The sequence below is a fragment of the Furipterus horrens genome, unplaced genomic scaffold, assembly GCF_987537825.1.
Source record: "Furipterus horrens unplaced genomic scaffold, mFurHor1.1.pri manual_scaffold_39, whole genome shotgun sequence".
Classification (NCBI taxonomy): Eukaryota; Metazoa; Chordata; class Mammalia; order Chiroptera; family Furipteridae; genus Furipterus; species Furipterus horrens.
Genome location: NW_028327209.1, coordinates 274,495 through 287,733, shown reverse-complemented (window position 1 = coordinate 287,733; position 13,239 = coordinate 274,495). Strand labels below are relative to the sequence as shown.

The following is a 13,239-nucleotide window of genomic DNA, read 5'->3' as shown; positions in this document are numbered from 1 at the left end:
ATTGTTTTTATTTTGACTTTTTTTTTTTTTATTTAACTTGAGTTATTGTATGGTTGTTTTCATTTGCAGCTGTGGCATAAGAATGAAAAGAAAAGAAACAAAAGCAGATGGCAGAGAAAACGAAAGGAGTAAGACATTTCCAGCCCTTATGAATATTTAAAAACATGTGCTGCTGGTTCCTTTCTACTTTAGATCTGTGCTTTTCCCTTAACTTTGAAAGTGAAAATGAGAATGTTCCCTACCTTGGCTGGTGGCAGTCCTGCCCTTGGCCAGTGTTGGCAGAGCCTCCTCATTTCTGGGACAAAAGGATTAACTTAGTGATGAGAATCAGCATTCCCTCTTATTATAATAACCGCCATCTCTTGAGTCCAGTGTGTGTGTGTCAGGCTCTTTCTAAACATTATCACAAATCACCAAAATCACACTTTAAGGCAAATTTATTAGCTCTATCATATAGATTAGGAAATGGATGCTCAGAGGGGAGTAGTGATTTCCCTGCTGTCACACAGCTAGGAAGTAGTAGAGCCTGCACTCGCAGTCCAGGGCTATCTGATATTAAAGCTTTTCTTACTGACACTCCAGAGTGTTAGAGAAGAAGCTGTGCCTGTCACCAAAGTTTCGTGAGAAAAAATTCTTGTAGTCTTATTGATGACTTGCTGATTGTAAATGTACATTATTGTTGGTTAGTTATTCATTCATTCAGCAGGTGTTTATAGAGCACTTACTATGTACGAGGTCCTGTGCTAATTCAATGTTGCTAATAAAAGGTCCCAGTAAAAGCCGTGTGGTATTTCCCATGTAAATTCCTTTTCCTCCCTTATTTACTCAGAAGCCATCCTACATAAGGACCACAAGTCAGTTCCCAAACTGAGTTTTGTTTGTGTTTTTTTGGACACTCATTAACACACCTTTGTGATAAAGTATTTCCATATCAGATCAAGACAAGTAAGTTCACGTGCTCTCCCAAAGAACAGCCGGGTCAAGAGCCATGTTAGTAGCTAACTCCTGATTCTTGCTGAGGGTATGGTTCCACGGAGAAGTTAAGTCAGATGCGCACAACTAAGCTCTGGGTTTTGCATCTGATTTCCTGACATTTCTTTCCAGGTGACTCTGGGAGCCATTTTTTCACTCAGAATGGGCATGCTTTGATTCTCTGTGATAGATGCTGGTTCGAGGTTCTCTATCTGTAATGCACGTGGATTTCTGAACCAACCCCTTCATGCTGCATCATGTATTTCATCTGGGGTTTTTAGGAAATCGTCTAAAACATGCCTGACCTCAGGGTGAACAGTCTGTATGGGTGATGGGGCATCACTAGACACAATTGTGAAGTGACATCTAGATGATCAGAGCTGGCTTCATTCTAATCGTTATCTTCATTGATGCTATGAAATTTTGCATAAGGAATAAGTTGATGCTAAAGTAAGCGGTATAGTTGGTACTTTTGGTAGCAGAAATAGCAATCGATGAAGTGTGGTGGAAAACAAGAAAAGCTGGCTATGGTCCTGGCTTCCCTATACACTAGCTTTGAGGTCACCGAAACTCTCTGAACCTACTTTCTCTTCTGTCAAACTTGAATAGTAATTACTATCGACGCAAAATAGGGGCTCCATAAATAGTGGGCACTATTTTTGTTATTAATGACTATATTTGACCCCCCAAATTCTGTTGAAATTCACAACACCGAGGCAGGGGGGAGGTTGGAAGGAAGGAGATTAGGTAGGCAGGTGAGGTTGACATTGTCTTATCTATATGGAACTCCAAGCTATGTATGTTCTGTTAAAAAATTGAATTCCAACAAGTAGGAAAAAACCGTGTATTGTTTCCAGTTTGCAGCAAGTACTTATGAGTGCCTACTCTGTCTCTTGGTATTGGGCATAGGAAGATAGAGCTTATAGGTGGTTCTGGATTTGAGAAAATGTTACTTCATGAATAATCCAGGTGTCCAGGCAAGAATAGGAGAACAGAGATTTTTTTTTTTAAGCTAAGAAACAGCAATAGATCAAGACAGGTCCACTGCTCAGGGATGGAACCATTGCAACAAGGAGTTCATTCAAGAGAAGCAGGAGAGGAGAAGGACCTGGATTTCAGTGTCAGACAGAAGAAGGAAAGTGGGGTGTGTGGTGGGCCTTACATTAGGGAGTGCACAAATATTGTGTGTTGGTTGTAGAAAAGGAAATGATCGATTTCTAGGTGAATTCCTTAGTAAGATTTAACTGAATTTGACCCTGTGGTTGGAACAGAAAGGCTGAGTAGTAGAAAAGAGTTCTGGGTCCAAGTACCGGCTCTGGTCCTACTGAATCTGTGTCTTCGAGTGAGTCACATAATCTCTCTGAGCCTAGGTTTCCCCATCCACAAGACTACGTCCAGCCAAAAGCACAGTTCTCCATCAAAGAGGCAGCTAAAAAGACGCTGTTAGATGGTGATGGTCACTGAACCCTCCATGGAGATGCACCTTCGCTTCCATCAGCGGAGGCCAAAGCAAAATGCCAAGAGCCTCTGCAGGAAGCTTTGGACAACTTCTAGTAAACTGTCTTCCTGGTGGAAAAATGGGAATGAGAAGAGACCAGGCTCCTTGTATTTTCTGTGCTATAGAATCTATAGGAATCTATATCTAGCTATAGTATAGGTTCTATAGGAAAAGTCTTTTCAAGTTCTCCATCTGATTTTTAGATGGAAATGTAATGCATATATCATAAAATACACCCTTTTAAGAGTGTACAATGCAATGGGTTTTAGTATATTCACAAGGTTGTACAGCCATCACCGATTTCAGATGCATTAGATTTTTAATACATTCTTGTTGTTTGTAAGGTAATTCATCCTTATTAAAAAACAACACACGCACATTTTTTAACCTTCCAAAAGTATATAAAGCAAAAAGCAAGTGTTCTAGAAAAACAAGGAGTCTGTGTAGATGGTTGGCATCAGACCCCTTAGCCTGGTCCCTCCGAGGTGCCCCGCCCACTGCAGATGCCAGGAGTACAGCGGACAGCTCTCCTCCAGCCTCCCTGGGGAAGGTGGTTGCTGCTCACCCACCCTGACTGCAGCCCACCCACCACACCCCGTGGCCCTCCACCTCCTCTGCAGCTGCATTTGCATCTGAGTGTCTGGACCTGTCCTGGGTCGCCCCCTCCCAGGCCCCATCCTGCTGCCTGATGTGGCACTGGACAACAGCCTGCCTTCATGGGACAGAGCTGGCTGTGATATCTGCTTATGTGACAAAGCTTGGGCCTGGTTTTCCTTTTCTGGGGACACTTAGAAAAGTTCTGAAACTTTTAAGGCACAGTGTGGTGGTCTCTGCAGCAGAGACATTCTAGGATGTTTCTGGTCACCAATAGAGTAGGATCCACAGACCGTGTAATACCATCGTCACAGGAGCTGCGACAGTGGAGGAAGATACCTCATGCCAGGGCTTTTGTGAGGTGTCCCTGCCTCTGAGTTTGGGCACAAGGGAGAATATATGAAGCATGAGCACAGTGCTAGGCTCAGAGTCATCTTTCAACCGTGGATTTGTCGTCCCCTTGAACACACAAAAATAAGAGACAATCTTCCTCTTTTTACCAGTTGCATTTTTGATTTTTTACATTTCTTGTTTTGTTACTTTCTCTTGATATATTTTTCCATAGATCTCTCTCTCTCTCTTTTTCTCTCCTCATTTCTTTTGTACGTCATTCATTCCTGCCTTTGTCTGAGAGTCTCGTAGGCCGCTGGGGGCTGACAACCTGAGACTTCCCTTTGCAGCTGGCTCTAGCTCTTCTGGTTCTCATTGAGCTCTCTGGGGCCATTGGAGCCCGTCCCCTGACCTTTGCTCTGTGATTAACTTGTCCTGCTGCAGTGGTCTTAGCCGCTGAGCCCTTCCTGATGTTTTCCAAGCCCGTCTCCTTCCGGTAGACTGAGGAGGCACAGAAGGGCGGACTGCTCCAGGCTTTGATGTTGACCTTACAGGTTTTCTTCCAAGGCATTATTTTTGTAACTCACGTGCTCATTTGGTTGCGTTCAGTGCCTGGGAGCTCTAGAAGGCATCTCACCCAACCCCCAGAGTTACTACTTCACGAAGCCACAAGGCCACACTCAGAGGGCATTGTCCTCCCTCTCCCCTCTTCACCCATCAGCTCCAGTGATATACACCTGTCTCGAATTAGCAAACCATCTCCAGTGCCCAGCTGCACACACTGAGCTCCTCCACTGTGGTGAGCCCTGTGGTTTGGCTGCCAAAATTGCAGGTGGAAACTAGGCAGTTCACTGCCTCCTCTCCCAATCTAGAATCGCTCCTGTCCTCTCGTTGATCCTCATCCTCGGCTATTGATCAAAAATCCGGGAGGGCTGGTTGGAAACTAGGCAAAAAGTTAAATAAATACCTTTTCCCCAAAGGAAACTTTAATTAACTCGTGGCATTTGCACCCCTTCTGCTTCTCAAGCCGTCTTTTCTGCCTCTCACTAGCTGTGACCTTTGTCAGGTCACTTCACCTCTGTGAGTGATAGGTTCCTCTGTAAATTATGGAGATCAGGCTTTCAAGATTGCTGTAAGGATGAAATGAGGGGATCACAGGACCCTGTAGGTGTCTCAGCACCAGCTTACACACACACAGCAATATGCTAGTTTAATGTCTGCTGTTAACCATAAGCTCCAAATAGGCAGGGAACAGAATTCCTTTTCTCTTCTCTAGCCTCAGCCCAACGTGGTGCCTGATACATAGTAATGTTTGTTGACTGACTGACCAGCACATAATAAATACATCATAAGATGTTAATTTTCTCTTCCCCCTCCCCATTGCTTTTTAAAAATTCAAGCACCTGAGTGTCTTTGCTCTATGGACACCGTGAATCACATTATGATTCTGTTTCCCTCTTTGGCTTGGCAGCTGGAGTCCTTGGAGACAAATTTGTAGGCGTCCTAGCAGGTGTGCAGACCTCACAGCACACACATGCAGAACTAACCTCACCCCAACCTGCATTTTTTTTCTTTGTTGTTTGTTGATTTTAGAGAGAGAGGAAGGTGGGTAGAGAGGGAGAGAGAGAAACATCGATCAGTTGCCTCCCATATGACTGGGGATAAAATCCGCAACCTTTTGGTGTATGGGACACTGCTCCAACCAATTGAGCCACCCAGCCAGGGCACCTTGCCCCTATTTCTTTTCCTACTTTCACTGCTATATTGAACATAGTCATATAAATTGCCTTAAATCCTGTTTAGAACAAAAAAGAGTATTGATTAATTCAATGACGTTAGTAAGGCAAATATAGTTTTCTTCTGACAATGAAGTGTCCACTTGGTATTTTATTTTTCAGCTATACATATCAAATAACCATATTTTTCTGTTCTTTAATAGAAAAGCAATTTTTATTTGTGAGCCAGTATCATTATTAATAACTGGAGAACTGTAAAGAGTAAAAGCCTTTTCCACTTAATTAGAATCTTTTTAAAATTATATTTTATTTATTATGCTGTTACAATTGTCCGAATTTTTCCCCCTTTGCCCCCCTCCACCCAGTTCCCACTACTCCCTCAGGCAATCCCCACACCATTGTTCATGTCCATGGGTCATGCATGTAAGTTCTTTGTTTACTCCATTTCCTATGCTGTACTGTACATCCCCATGGCTATTCTGTGACTACCTATTTGTACTTCTTAATCCCCTCACCTCTTCACCCATTCTCCCCACACCCCCTTCCCATCTGGAGACCGTCAAAATGCTCTTCGTATTCGTGATTCTGTCTCTGTTCTTCTTGTTTGCTTAGTTTGTTTTTTAGATTTAATTGTTGATAGATATGTATATATTGCCATTTTATTATTCATTTTAAAAATCCTTTTCTTAAATAAGTCCCTATAATATATCATATAATAATAGTTTGGGACGATGAACTTCTTTAGTTTTTCCTGGAAATCTTTTTATCTGTTTTTTGATTCTAAATGGTATCTTTCCTGGGTAGAGCAATCTTGGCTATAGGTCCCTGCTTTTCATGACTTTGAGCATTTCTTGCCAATCCCTTCTAGCCTGCAAAGTTTCTTTGGAGAAATCATCTGACAGTCTTATGGGAACTCCCCTGTAGGTAACTAACTGCTTTTCTCTAGCTGCTTTTAAGATTCTTTCTTTATCTTTAACCTTTGGCATTTTAATTATGATGTGTGTTGGAGTGGGCCTCTTTGCATCCATCTTCTTTGGGATTCTCTGTGCTTCCTGGACTTGCATGTCTATTTCCTTCACCAAATTAGGGAAGTTTTCTTTTATTGTTTTTCTCAAATAAGTTTTCAATTTCTTGTTTTTCTTCCTCTTCTTGCACCCCTATGCTACAAATGTTGGAACACTTGAAGTTGTCCCAGAGGCTGCTCATACTATCTTCATATTTTTGTATTCTTTTTTCTTTTTGTTGTTCTGATAAGTTGTTTTTTGCTTCCTTACATTCCAAATCGTTGATTTGATTCTCAGCTTCATCCACTATTCTTTTGGTCTCCTATAAATTGTTCTTTATTTCAATTAGTCTGTCCTTTGTTTCTGACTGGATCTTTTTTATGCTGTTGAGGTCCTCACTAAGTTCCTTGAGCATCCTTATAACCAGTGTTTTGAACTCTACATATGATAAATTGCTTATCTCTCTTTTACTTAGTTCTTTTTCTGGAGTTTTGATCTGTTCTTTCATTTGGGCCATGTTTCTTTGTCTCCTCATTTTGGCAGCCTCCCTGTGTTTGTTTCTATATATTAGGTAGAGCTGAAATGACTCCCTGTCTTGGTAGTGTGACCTAATGCAGTAGGTGTCCTTTAGGGTCCAGAGACACAGCTTCCCCTATCACCGAAGCTGGGTTCTTGAGGTGCACCCTTCATGTGGGCTGAGTACACCCTGCTGTTGTAGTGGAGCCTTGCTTGCTGTTGGCAGATCACTGGGAGGGATTTACTCAGGCCAGTCAGCTGCAAGGACTGGCTGTGACCACTGGCGTCCAACCTTCACCCTCCGTGGAGGATCAGCTGTGCAGGGGCATAGTGGTGGTGCTCCGACATGATCTGTAGCTGTCCACTGGGTGTGCAGGATCTGGGGTTTGCTGGGTGGTGCAGGCCAAGGTCAGCCCCAGCCTGTGTTTTGCCCAGGTCCACCCTGCATGAGCTGTAAGGCAGTCTGAGATGGTTGCTACTTGTGCTGGGCTTAGAGATTCCCAGGTGAAACCAAGCTTTGAATCAAGGCTGGTTGCTGCTAGTGCCTGACCTGGGGCCACTTAGCAAGAGATGGGGCTCACTGAGGCTGGCTGTTGCTTTTTTGAGAGGATTTAGGAAGTTTAGCCAAGACCAGCCAGTCATATGGAAAAGTCACTGTTAATAGTTTTGGTTAATAGAATTGGGTGGGACAGACAGAGTCTCAGGGGATCTCCAGGGGCAGGGCAAGCAGTGTGAGCCAGGTTGATGAAGTCTCAGGTACGGCACCTGCCTACCGGCTCTGTAGTTCTGTTGGGGGAGGACTCAGCAAAGGAACAATGGCCTCTACCTGCCTTTCTGTCTGAGAGAATGCTGTCACCCAGCTCTTGCTTGATGCCAGACACTTCAGTTCTTCCCTGTGTGCCTTTCACGCTGCTACCCTGGTGCTGGAGCTCAGAGGGAATGAATCTGAATTAGTCCATGTGAGGGTTCTGTAAGAGGAACTGCTTGGGACTCCAGAAGTTTCTTCTACCAACTCAATCCCCACTGGTTTTTTGCAGCCAGGGGTTAAGGGGATTTGTCTTCCTGGCACTGGAACCCTGGGATGGGGGGGCCTCTTTGGGCCTGGGACTCCTCACTCCCCAGGTATCCCCTGAATTTTTATCCCCACACATGACTGTGGGACCAGCCCATTCCATGTCTCTGCCCCTCCTACTAGTCTGGATGGACGTGGTTTCTTTAATTTCATAGTTGTCCCGAGGTGAGCAACACTTCTTCTACCGCAGAAAGGAACCTGTTTAGAGCTGCCCAGGGGTTTGGAAGATCCACTGCTTTTCTCTTCTTTCTTCCCATATAAATGCATAGTTAGCGTTACAGTTTACACAGCACAGTGCCCGCCTACCTCTGCCCAGTGTTCCCCTCCCTTCTTTGTCTTAGGAAGCTGTATTACCTTTTTTAATCTTTACCCAAGGATGTTTTGTTTTGTTTTTTTTTCATTGCTTTTTGGAGAAAGAGGAAGGGAGAGAGAAAAACATTGATCAGTTGTCTCCTGTATGCGCTCAGACTGGGGATCGTACTCTCCCGGGCTGGAGATTGAGCCCACAACCTAGGTATGTGCCCTGATCGGCAATTGAACCTGCAACCTTTGGTTCTAGGACGAGGCTCCAACCAACTAAGCCACACTGGACAGGACTCAGGAAGCTGTATCTTACGTATTTGAGCAACTAGAGTTTTTTTATTTCACCTGACTGTCTTCCAGTTAGTTGCTGCTCACCTCAAATGGAAATCATTAAGAGGGCTTGAGTGACCTGGGGGAAAGAAGTAAAATTGTGAAAGTGCAATAATAGTGAATGGGGACTACTGGGCCATTAATAAGTCTGCAGCATCCATATTCATGCCTGGTCATTGTGAGGAATGAGCTCATGCTGTCGGACTTACCTGAAAGAGAAGTGGTGTAGAGTTTGATCAGAGCGTTGGGTGAATGGCCCCATGGTATACCAGCATGCTCTCCTTTCCTTTGGCTGAAATACTGAGTATGCACCATGGGGCACCATAGACACAGCATGTGCTTTCAGTCCAGCAGCCCTGAGTTTGGATGTGGCTGTACTATTTACTAGCTGTGTGACCTTGGGCAAGTTACTTTGCCTTTCTGAGCCTGTTTCCCATTCTGAAAATGTGGAAAATAATGCTACCTTGCAGAGTTGCCTTGAGGCAGTTGGGTTATAATAGCTCAAAAAAAATTAGTTCCTTTTCTGCTTAAGATAACTCAAACTGAACATACCTTTCAGGTAAAGGTCATTATATTGTAACTGCCTTGACACCAGCAACAGAATCCTTTTCCTTTGCAGGCAGGAAGAGAGAAAGAATAGCTTTTTCTCTTCTAGTATGTAACTGATGAAGTCAGATAGTGTAATAATTCTCAGGGAACAAAGACCTAGCACAGATACACTCTATTCTGCTCTTCAGAGGTGTTCAGTGGTATCCCACAATCACTGTTAGCCATAGGGCAGTTGTGACACAGCTGTCATGGCCTGCCTATGCATGGCCTTAGTCATAGCTGTTAATATTATCACCACTTTAATTCAATGATTTGCATTGTTGGTTCTCCACATGTTGTGTTTAATTGCTGTTGAAAATGTCTGCAAAATTGCACCCAGATTCTGCATTGAAATGTAAAGTCGCTGTGAGTGCTGAAAGGTACCAGAGCAGAGAACCATGGTATATTTTTGCTGTTAGTGAAACGGATATTTGTATTCATGTTTTCTTGAAAAGCAACAAGTTCTTTCTGGGACCTAACTAGGGAAGATAGTTCTAGTAGATGAAGTTTTATTATGTTTTGTTGCTGAAATAACCTGGGAAAAACATGGACATTGATGACTCTGAATCAGAAAATGATTCAAGTGAGTCAGACTCTGAAGTGAAGAGCACTTTTAGGACTAGCTTAACCAATTCATTTTTTATATTTTGTTTACTTGTAGATTTTGCCTTCTTGGTGGTACGTTAAATCAAGAGTAAAGGTTGCCCTCTGAAGTAAGTGATCAGCAACCCTACTGAACTCAGTAAATAGATAGGGGACAGGAGAGTGCGCTTGGAGTGGTAAACCCACATGCAGAAAGGATGCAGGTCTAGCTCCCCACATTGATTAATGGAGTCTCAACCATCCTTACCAAGGTTTGCCAGGTATCCATCAGAACCAGGGCAGGAACAGGAAAGCAGTCTTTGGGGGCTAAGAGAATGGGTCCAGAGGTGCCAGCCATGCCAGGGGCTCAAAGAGAACCCATTTGGACACGGCGACAGTCACTCACTGAGTCTACCATGTGCTACTCCTGTGCTAGGTGCTTGATAGGTTATCTCTATCCCTGCAACAGTCCTGAAAGATTTTCACTGGGGCAAGTACTGCCTTTCTAGAAAACACTTTGCCAAGATATAACAAAAGATGTAACAAAAAGTCTTCCCCTTTGATTTACTAATTCCATGCTTGGGAATTCATGCACATGAAGTTGTTTGTTTTCACTAAGTGTAATTTATAGTGAAAAGATGGAAGCAACTTAATGTCTAATTCTAGGAATAGAGTTCAGTAAATTATGGTACATCCATATATTTTGGAATATTACATAGTTTTAAGGTAATCACAAAGATTGTAGTAAAATATGAGAAATGTTACTGAAGCCAAGAAGAAAACAATAAAATATATACACTCTATAAATTTCAAAGCTATAAAAGTGTTGGTTAGTGTAGGCCAGTATTGGAGAAGAATAATACAAAAATAAAAGTAGTTGTATTAAGATGACATGATCATGAGCGAGTGACTTTTTCCCCAGAAAATTTTCCCTTTACACTAGAAGCCATAGAAAACAGGTTTCAAAAGAAAACAAGTCAGCAGCAGTAATGATTATTGAGGTATTGTATAATGAGAATAGAAATTGTTCTCAGAACACTTTTAGAATTACCCAGTTACATATTGGCTACATTGAGATGTTAAGGAAATTCTGGGTTTCTTTTTTCCCCCTTCTTCCCTCTTGGAATTTGTAATTAGTATATATGTAGAGCAAAAATGCATTAGATTCAGGGAAGTATTTGAGGCTTTGTAAGCAAATCACAACAGTATAAAAGGTATTTGTCTAAATTTGCATTCATATAAAACATGGAGCTGCTGTGATTTCAGAATAAATGTGTTTTAAATATTTTCTAAATACAGAGCTGTAGCAGCCCTAACAATACTTGGCTAAGAAACTACATTTCTATGATAGGCCATAATTACTCTTTGGGAAATTATTGGACTTTTAAAAGACCTACCTAACGATACTGAAGAGGGAGTTCCATTTTGTCCCATCTTGCGGTCATTTCTGTAAGACTCCTCTTCCTTCTCTTTTAGGATAGCATTGATTTTTATTGCAGGACAAAAGGGCATGGCATTAAAACCTATGTATTTAAAATTCTAGAAAATATTTTTTCAGATAAGAACCTGTGCTTATGTTGAATTTACAGAGACTTTTGCTGTAGGTGTTTATTTTCATCCTTTTCTCACAATTGTTGGAATGTCTTTTTCTGTGTGTGAATTCATTTTTTGGAATTTCAGTTCTGAAATGCTAATTAAAACTTGGGGTCATTGGTCAGTTGCAAGATTGAATTGTAGGAACTGGAAAAGTTGATAAGATTTGGTTAAATATTATGGATTTGAGTTTTTCTCCCTCCTATGTGTTATGCTGTGCTTCTGGACACATTAATAAGTGTCCATTTTTTGGAATTCTGCACTCTTCCTGCTTCCTTTCATTATATTAGGCAAGGTTCCACTAGATGAGACATTTGTAGTCTTAAGACTTCCTGCCAGGGTTCAGACTTTTTATTTTTGACATTGAAGCTGTCGTTTTCCTGAAGCTACTTAATTAGAAACACATTCATTTCAGTGTACACTGGAAAGAACTTGGATAGCAGAGCCAGGCACACTGGGAAGTGTGAGCATTTGTGTAGCTGGCAGCTAAACTAATGGTTTACAGTTTAAGGGAAAAAAATATCGTAGGGCATTGCCTTGGCCCTAAAAGCGAAGAGCAGTTGAATGCGCACAGCAGACACCTTTTCTTAAAAGGGAGAAGAAGAAGAAAGAAAAAAGACAACTCCACTTTCACTGCAGTTGTGTGTATAACTCTTTCTTTGGCTATTGTCAAATACAAAAGTCTTCTAGAAGAATAGTTCCCAAACTGTGCTGCTAATATTCAAGTCTGTTTTACAGGCTCCCAAGATATATTACTGCTGAGATCTGTAGTAAGGAGGACATTTGATATTCTGGGGAATGATTTTTGCTTGAAGAATTTTATTTGTCGAATGATAATGAGGGAATTGTGCCCTTTCTTATTTTTAAATGTTTGAGCAATTTTAAAATGCACATCTGATGTTTAAAAACCTTCATTGCCTATCCATTGCTTTCAGGATAAAAGCCTAAACCCCTTCGTATTAAATTGGAAGCAAACCTCTCCTTTCTCCTTGCTTCCCACTCCTCGTTTCCCCAGCCTTGTCTCCAGGAAAGCTGTTCTGTAAGTTTACTCCCAGCCCCGCAGCTGCCCCAGAGAAAAGGTACCTGGTCACCTCAGTCTGAGCCAGGTAGCTTTCCCCTAAGCTCAAAAGTACCCTTTTGCGCCTTATCATAGAATGTATTACATACTGGAAAAATACATAGAAAAGTTGCCAGTCGCTCCCTTCCTCCCTGCTACTCCTGACCTTCATCTCCCACCCCAAGAAAAAGGTTGTGTATGAGGTGGGCCTGGGATTTCAGGGTCGGTAATACAAAGTCTCTATGGCACAGAGGAAGAAACTTGGAAGTCACATTCTAGGTTTGTTGTTTACTTTGTTCTGTGGCATTGGATACAGGATTTAGGCTCTCTGGGCCTGTCTCCTCCTCTGTAAAATGGGGATTAGCAAAGATGAATTTGAACTTCCTCATACATTTATCATTGGTAAGTAACATCATAAGTGATAATGTGTGTGTGTACACAGAGGTACGGAGTCCTGACACCAGAAGTCAATCCATAATGCTCAAGGCTTCAAACCTTTGGAGCTGGGTTCTCATTCCTGCTCAGTCTCCAGCATAGGAACCCATTACCCTGTGAGTGAAGCAGTGGGAGGGGGCTTTCTGCATGGTAGTGGCATTGGATGGCACGTGTGCCGGCTGCTCTCCCTGCCTTTGTCAAATCGGAGTGGACAGTGAGATCCCCTACCTCAACAACAGAAGGAAACAGCAAATAAAAAGTCATTCCCCCTTCCACCTTGTTAACTAACTGCTTTTTCTGTTGTAATTGTGGCAATAAAAGCTCCCATTTGTACCAGGATCTGGACTAATCACGCGATGTATATTTTCTTTCACTGATAGCAGCCTACCAGTTTGCTTCCAAGACCCCCCCCTTTTTAAGCCCCCATTTTAAAGATAAGGCAGCTGAGGCCGTGCAGCCGCCTGGTTGCTAGTTGGGGACTCACACCAGCGCCGGCCGTCTTCCCACCGCCGTGCGGCTTCCAGTGCTGCCTGCCGTTTGAAATTCTTCTGAAGTTTCGAGGCTTGGGAACAAAATGTCATATTAGGGTTTTTGTTGTGAAAGGAAATGTAACTGTGCATACGTTTATT

The 13,239-nt window shown here is 42.5% G+C and overlaps 1 protein-coding gene across 1 annotated transcript in view; it reads left to right on the top strand.

Annotated features, from left to right (window-relative positions):
* The window catches only part of LOC149990030 (DENN domain-containing protein 1A-like), a gene marked incomplete at its 5' end in the record, with an annotated part of 86,860 nt that overhangs the window by 22,759 nt on the left and 50,862 nt on the right, over positions 1-13,239 (top strand). The window lies entirely within an intron of this gene.